This window comes from Aptenodytes forsteri, unplaced genomic scaffold, assembly GCF_000699145.1.
Source record: "Aptenodytes forsteri isolate BGI_AS27 unplaced genomic scaffold, ASM69914v1 Scaffold172, whole genome shotgun sequence".
NCBI classification, from domain to species: Eukaryota; Metazoa; Chordata; class Aves; order Sphenisciformes; family Spheniscidae; genus Aptenodytes; species Aptenodytes forsteri.
The window spans coordinates 313,954-322,158 of record NW_008795018.1 but is presented as its reverse complement, the minus strand read 5'-3'; positions in this window follow the sequence as shown (position 1 = coordinate 322,158).

The following is an 8,205-nucleotide window of genomic DNA, read 5'->3' as shown; positions in this document are numbered from 1 at the left end:
GACCGATGCCCAGCCAGTCCCCGAGCAGCCGGCCCCCCCGGCCAGCTTTCCCCAGTTTATGTACTGAGCATGACGGCACATGGTATGGAATGTCCCTTTGGCCAGTTTGGGTCAGCTGTCCTGGCTGTGCCCCCTCCCAGCTTCTTGTGCACCTCCAGCCTTCTCAGTCGGTAGAGCATGGGAAGCTGAGAAGTCCTTGACTAGTGTAAGCATTACCTAGCAACAACTAAAACATCGGTGCGTTATCAACTTTGTTCTCATCCTAAATCCAAAACACAGCACTGTACCAGCTACTAGGAGGAAAATTAACTCTATCCCAGATGAAACCATTGGGACAGTAAGCATCAAGCCTAGTCCCTTATGTGAGACTGCGGGGTAAACACATGAGGTGCAGAGACTAGAGGCAGCGCAAATGACAGGAAAGTCATGTCTGAGGACTGCAAAGATTTGTGGGCTAACAGCTGTGCCTACAGGCACCCTATTTGGTAACAATCCAGATTCGACATCTGGATTCTTCTTAACCTATGCAGATTGATGTCTTAATAACCCAAATTTAATTACAAAAATGGATTATAATTAATGTGGCCACTGCTGCTCTATCGTCAATCCCACATTGTTATGTAAAATTCAGATCTAATATCTGTTTCCTGTTGAAATTTAGAAAGTTTTGGCTGCAAACAGTAACTGTAGAATCTAAGTTGTTTATATTGCTCAAAAAAGAGGGATGTAAAATGAACCCAAGCACTAGAAGCTCAATCGCTTACATCGCTTCAATGCTCGTTTATTTCTTAGCTCTGTTTTGGACAATCCAAACTAACTCTCTCCAGGACAACATCCAGGCCTGGCTTTGAGGATGTTTAATGCCAGACATAACCCCCAGCAAGTCAGTATGGATATGACTGTGCCAGGTTTCGTTTCCTCCACCCTAAACGTCCCTCCAACACTGTCCCAGCAATCTCTGCATCTCAAACACATCCAATGTACCTCTGTGTCATACTCCACAGTACGTCATTCATCAGCCCTTCAGTTTCATGCTACTAAAACACAACTTTTGATGGGCTGCAACACATCCCTCATATTACTTCAGACACATTGAGCTGAAATACTCCCCAAAATAATAATTAAGTTTTAGGGTCACAGCAGTACCACCTGAGGCGCTCAGGACACTCTCAACACAGCTTGAGTGTTAAGTAGGAAGGACATGCATATTGCCTCCACTAGGCTTCTCCCAGCCACTTAGGCTCCTCCTAGCCTAGTGGAGGCCAGTCTTAGGCAGCATATATATGAGCAAGTCTGTGCTAGCTGGATTTAGGACAAACGGTCAGTCTCTGGCCCTATTTTATTTAGTGTTGTAGATGCTGAATAGATGCTAAAGAGTCTGTGCTTCCTAAATATCAGAATGCCAATGTATTCAGCCTCTTGAAACATGCAAACCACCACCAAATCTCAACCCTTCCCAAATCCTCCATAATAATTTCAACTCAGTACTTACATTTTTCTAGACCCACCAAATAATGGCTGCCTGTTCTATCCAACGGTTTATGTTTATAGTTGTCTTACATTCCCAGCTGGGTCAGATGCTGTGGTGCATTGGCCCTTGCTAGCAGGCAAGCACCCAGAGAGCTGGTGGCTCCCTCCCTCCCTCCCTGCCAGTGGGACAGGGGAGAAAACAGGGAAAGGAGTGAGAAAATTAATCTGTCAAAATAAAGCTTTTTTGTCTGTAAAGCTCTGTTGCCTCCAGCTATTAACAATTTTTTTTTTTTTTTGTGGGAGGAAAGTCCTTGATAGAAAATTATCTTTCTTTTGCTTTGAGAAAATCCTTCAGTGGACATATAAAATATTAAGAATCACCATATTCACTCCCTTACCCGTGTTTTTCATGAAATTACAATAATAAAACAAAATAACTTCTACAGAGGAACATTCTATATTGAACCTTTATTTCCAACTCAGCATCACCATGAACTATACCAAAAATGGGAGCTATCAGAGATCCTTTCTCACTATAAAGGATATTCAGAATCCCGGTCAGCCACCTGTGAGAGACTGAAAGAGTTAATGTCTCAAACATTGTGGTAAAACAAGTCACGGTCTGCACAGCAGCAATAAACCTTAAACGAGAGGTCGGATAACTCAGGACGCGGAAGGAGTGCTGGAGGGCGCGCAGTTCCATGTTCTGATAGGCCTGGCATGACAACGCACCATGTATGGCCAGAGGTCATACAGAGTTTATTTGAGGAAGGGGCTCACGACCACCCCCCAAATGGCGCCTGCACAAAGGATCAGGAGCTACATAACTCCCCGAGAGGCGGGGACTAGGCTATAAAAGGCACAACTCCAAGGAGCCGTACACGCGCCCATCACCGGAGCATTGCCACGTCCGTCATCATCATCGCGGGATCCAAGGGTGGTGATCTCTCTCTCTCTCTCTTTCCTTTTCCTCTCTTTCCTTTTCTTCTTATAAATGCCTCAATAGAATCCACGCCACCTATTATTACGCTTTCCAAGTTTAAGTTGCGTGTTCCATAAATAAAGCATTTAATTGATCGCCTGGTGTCGTTTCACCTTAATTTAGCCCAAGGGAATCACGAAACCGCTACGACCCCCTGAGTCACCCAGTCTGGGTCGTAACACCACCTCATCCTTTCTTTGGGAATGTCAGATGGGATAAAACTCTCTTCTACGGAAGAAGTAGTATTAAAAAAGAGAAAGAAAATAAGTATTTAAAACAATGTCATGTCCCCACCTCTCCTTCTCTGAAAACACCTGTTCATTCTTCATTATTTCCCTGTTGGTTTATGGATTTTAAGGTTTTGCATTTTCAAGTTTTTTCCACAACCACGGACACTTTTCATTAAAAGCTAAGATTTTCATTTAATCCAAGGAGACTAGAAGCTTAAAGCCTGAAGAACAGCATCAAACTGCAGGAGACTTTTGAGAAAGACAGCCAGGACAGGCTAGCTTTCCTACAGGCCACTCTCTATTTTTCCCCAGGAGCCAGCAAATGGTATCAGAAGGCCTTGACTGCTGCAGAACTGCCTTTTCCTTTGCCATCAGCTAAAATACATAGTCCTACAGCTGAGTATGATGCTCAAGGGCTCACATGCTTAGTTTTTTCCCTTGGTATTTTGGCTAAGTAGGTAAGATACACAGCTGAATACACTACAGAGCATATATGTGTAATTGATCATTAGGAACATCTCCCTGTATTTTAGGGCAATTACAAGGGATGGCAAATATACCTAGAAGCATACCTATAATTAGCACTGCATATAGTGCTTTTATACCATAATGGCAAATTAAAAATTGAATTTTTAAAGACGCATTTTACTTTACCAAGGTTTTTCTGGCTGAGTACTCTAGCTTGCTGTATAGTTAGTTGTGAACAGAAAACCTTAAACTGGACAACAAGTAAAGTTCAGCTTGACTTTTAAGACACTTGCTCTGAAACAAGCTTACGGCAAGCAAAATCTCTGAGCTCACTGTAGACCAAACCCACAAAACATTAATATGAATGAATGCTGTAGTATCACTTTTAGTTTTGTGCACGTCACATAAAATGTTTCGTTAGGAGCAAGATTGCTGTTGTGAGGACAGTGCGTTCTGCAGGGTTGATAGCATTAATTGTTACAGCTCAGGATGCTGAGGAAGAGAAATTTCTCTGCTCCCTGGAGAGGTAACCCCAGAAGGAGGGTGAAATGTCAACATTTGGCCAAGATTTATTCTTGTTTAGATCTAGGACTGGAATTTGTCAGGCTCAGCAGAAAGAATGCCATTAGCTTTAACAAGTGCATGTGTGTGTCTGTGTTGGGTAATCTATTTAGGAGATGTAAAATGCTGCACACTTTTCCCATTTTATTGCAAAAAGCTTAAATTGACGGTACCTGTCAAAAGCTATCATCTTCCACTCTCTTAAAGAAAATTGACCCTCGCTTTCTCTGCAGCATCCTTCAGCATTAGAGCAGGTCCACCTCTCCTTTAGCTAATGCTACTTCAGTAAAAGGAAGTGGAGACTGAAACTGTAATCGACCTGATGTCCAGAACTTGCTATATTGAGGTCCTGAAGTAGTGCCTGAAAATTATTGCTACATTTTAGGAGTATTCTTATGCCTGGAGAGTGCTATGCATATCTATATTGCTATATAAATAATACTAAATAATAAAGCAGGGCTATTTTAAGGGTCTGATGTTATAAAACCAATGAGGACTACAAATGAATGTTTTATACCATTAAAAATGCCTGCAACAAATCTATTGGAAAAGGCAAAATTAACTGGTAAACTACACAAATGCTATCAGAAACAAAGAACTCCTACAGCTACCACTCCAACATTGTGACCAGAAGGAAAAAGTCATTGAGAAGTCTGACAATATTAAAATAGTATTTGTAAAATTCCTGAATATATCTTTTTCTTAACAGTTTTTAAAGCAGGGGAGATTTACTTGCGCATAAATTATTTTAACACTCTTATTCACAAAAGATTCCTGAGCCTCTTGCCGTATATACCATCTTCTTCAAGGAATAATTGTAGTCTTGTAATTCCTGAAGGCCATGATTAGTTCCAGCTTTGGATTTTGTATAATATGCTTCCCTGTGGTACCTGGTCAACCAAAGGTGTCATACAGACAATTATTACATTATCTAGAAAGAACATTACATTCTTTATTGTTTAATGTTTCAGAATACGCTACTTAAAGAAATTAGTAGAAGTCCACAGCTCATGCCTCTTTTTGCTTTTACAGTATATTGTGGTAATTAAAGAAACATACAAATGCTTTTAGGAGCAATGAACTCTTCCAACCTCTAATCCTGGTGCAGTGGCTGTGAAGATTTATTCTTTATTCATTTGTATGCACATGACAATTCAGCAAGGCTCAAGTACTGACTCTACCAATTTTATATGATACGCCTTATGATTTCCTTGATAACTCTCAATTATACTCTCTTCTCTGCCTGACCTCAGAAACTTTAATCTTCAGCATGAAACTTTAGTTCCTGCCATTCTAATGTCACTGGCCAGGTGCTACACTTACACTTACACTTGGAAATTGTCAGTGGTAAAGAGTAAATCCAAAAGGCCCCCCTCCCTGTTATCAATTTCACAAGCTTTAATCTGGTATCTGTTTCTAGATTCTCCTTCATTCCTGACAGACTCTTGCCAGCATTGATCCTGACTGCAACATGGAATACTGTAGCACAGACTGTTTAGGAAAGTCATTTACAGGAAAAGTATGCAGACAATTAACTTAAATGGCATAACAAATATGGACAACATTGCTACACATTAATAGTGACAATATGCTGGAACATACCAGTGTTTAGGATTAAATTAAAATAGTAATGGACAGATTGTCTCTACCAGCACCATCCTGTGCATAGCGTAGCACACAGCTGTGCCATGCTGAGAGGAGCTTTGGGAGAGAACCATAACCAAAGACCCATCTGCTTTCATTCCTCCTTGCTTCCAAGGGAAACAACCTACAGTCTTTCACTCCTAGCAAAAGATGTATTTTCCTTGTGTTGATTATCTGGTTTCTTCTGCTTAATCTGTATGCTTCCTGAGTCTCACTGTCCAGAAAGTAGGAGCAGTAGCATAGCTGGTGATACGAGGAAGACATTCAGAGCACCGTTTTCCCTCTCAGAGCTTGCCTACATGTATTTGGATGGACCATAGTATGACCCAGTGTCTTTAAAGGCCAAATTTTGCTACCCTTACAATGACATAAGATGTGTCCTTAGTGCATTGATGATAACTTCATTGCAAAGGTGATCAAGGAGCTGACAAGGGGAGATGCTCTCCCGGATCCGATACTTACAAATGGGGAAGAACTTGGCTGCAGTGACCATGAGACAGTAGAATTAGGGCAAAATAGCAGAATCACAACCCTGGAATTAATGAGAGCAAACTTTGACCTGTTCAGGGGTCTCCGAGATCAGCTTGGAAGGATCGCACGGGATGTAGTACTGAAGAGCAGTCCAGGAGAGTTGTTTGATTTTCCAGGATCCCTACCTAAAAGCTTAAAACCAGTCCATCCTGACAGCAGGAAGTCAAACAAGAGTGGCAGGAAACCTGCGTGGATGAACAAGCTGCTCTTGACTAAACTCAAATATAAAAAGGAAGTGTACAAGAAGTGGGAGCAGGGGCAGGTGACCCGGGAGGAATATACAGCCACCGCCTGAACGTACAAGAAGAAGGATCTGGGGAAATACAGATTGTTCAGCCTCACCTCGATCCCCGGGAAGGTGGTGAAGCAAGTAATTCCTGGTGGACAAGTTGACCATAAGCCAGCAAGATGTCTGGGATTCCTCACTCTCCTGTACTTCACATGGATTTTATGTGGTACCACTTAGGTAGATTTTGTAAAGTATGGTTGTATACCTGGATATTAGGGAAATGCTTCTAAACTACTTTGGTTTTTGGTGGTCCAGAATTGCAAAGCACTGGTAAAGTTCATTATTGTTGATGTTCTGCTGATTTTTGCCCACTGAGTCTTTCAAGTTTTTCAAAGCAATGCAGCTGTTCTTGTTTAGAGCCACCCACGTGTATTTCCTACAGTTGCCTGGCCAAACACACATGATGGCTAAAATGAATAACTCTCATTCACCTTACTGTCCCATTAGACTCAAAGATGCTACTTTTATGAGTAGGTACTTTTCAATATGAGTAAAAGTTGCAGAAGCTGGAAAAAATAGATGTTATTTTCTGCAGTCTTTCACTTCATAGATTTGCCTCTTAACTTTCTCCTAGTCTTACTTGTTCGGCTTCTTTTTATTTCCTGCCATTTCAGTTTTCTCCCCAAAACAAATACAATGTTTCTTCTCTTATGGCTGATTATCTTTTAACAAAGACTAATACGTCATCAGGAGAGACCTAGATTTTTTTTTAAACAAGTTGCAATAAAATGCAGAAGAGGAAAATTGAGGAAAAACCCCTAAATTCCAATACTTTCAATTTATTATTTTTTAAACTGAGTTTGCTAATCAAAAAAGTAGTAAGTGACATGCTATTCTGCATTACTTCTATGCAAATCAATGAACAAAAAATTATTTATATTTATAAAAAATTATTAGTTGGGGACATTTTTATTGATTTTAAAATAGGTTTTAAGATTACAAGAAATGCAATTCCATTGAAGGTTTAAAAAATTAATCATATGATTGTCTGTTATATGTTAAATGAAGAAGTAAAAAGCAATGTATTTCTTCCCAAATGGATCACCATACAACTTCCAATGGCTTCTGTGCTGTAGAAAGTTAAATTTATACATCTGTCTAAGATTAATGAAATGCTATATATGGTCAACTCACCTTTATGGTTAATACCAGCTGTACTTAAAAAGATACTTAGAGATGAATTAAAGCAGTTGCCTTCCGGTGTTGTAGGATTGATGAGTATCAATCAGATGTACAAAACCATGACACGTGCTCAGAACGATGTCTCAGAAGAGCAATCGTTGTTTGAAATAGGAGGTAAGAGGAGTAATTCTCTTTGTTGAGTCGCACCGCTTAGCAATCTGCAGATAATTCAGTCCCATTGCCAGTACTACCAGGCAGGAGAGAAGGAAAACCAGCATAAGGGCAAAAGAAGAGCTGTTACGCTGCTGTACTGAAAAGAGATTGAGCACTTTACGTTTTGTGACACAGGACTAAAGGTGATTGGCAGCTTCTGCGTACGAGTTATCACTTGAAGACTTTCAGCAGGGTGAACTACGATCCCAAGTGTCAGCGTTTTCAAGGAATCAAAATATAAATATACTGAAACATATAGAGACATCAACTAAGGTGCAAACATATAAATATCAAAAAGCATTTTTAGTGGTTTTGCTTGGGGTTGTTTTTTCCAGATGAATTTTTCTTTATCCTTTCCTTTACATATGTTTCCCCCTTCCTAAAGCCTATGTTCTTTCTTAAGAGGGCATGAATCACCTCTGTGCGGCCCTTCCTTCTCCCAAGTGTTTTCTCTCCTTCTTCTTGTCCTATTTTTATGCATGAATTATCTCCCATCCCTTCACCTCTCCCATCCCATCCCATCCCCCCCCCCTTCTTTCTTGGCGGGCTTGGGATTTAGAGCAAGCAGCCTCCTCCAGCCCTCCCGCTCCTCCAACCAGCCGGGAGGACAAATGAAGGACACGTCGGTCCCCGGTCTCCGACCCAGCGTTAAGCCGGTGGGCCGGGAGGGCATCCCTCAGGAACCGGCTCCCTCC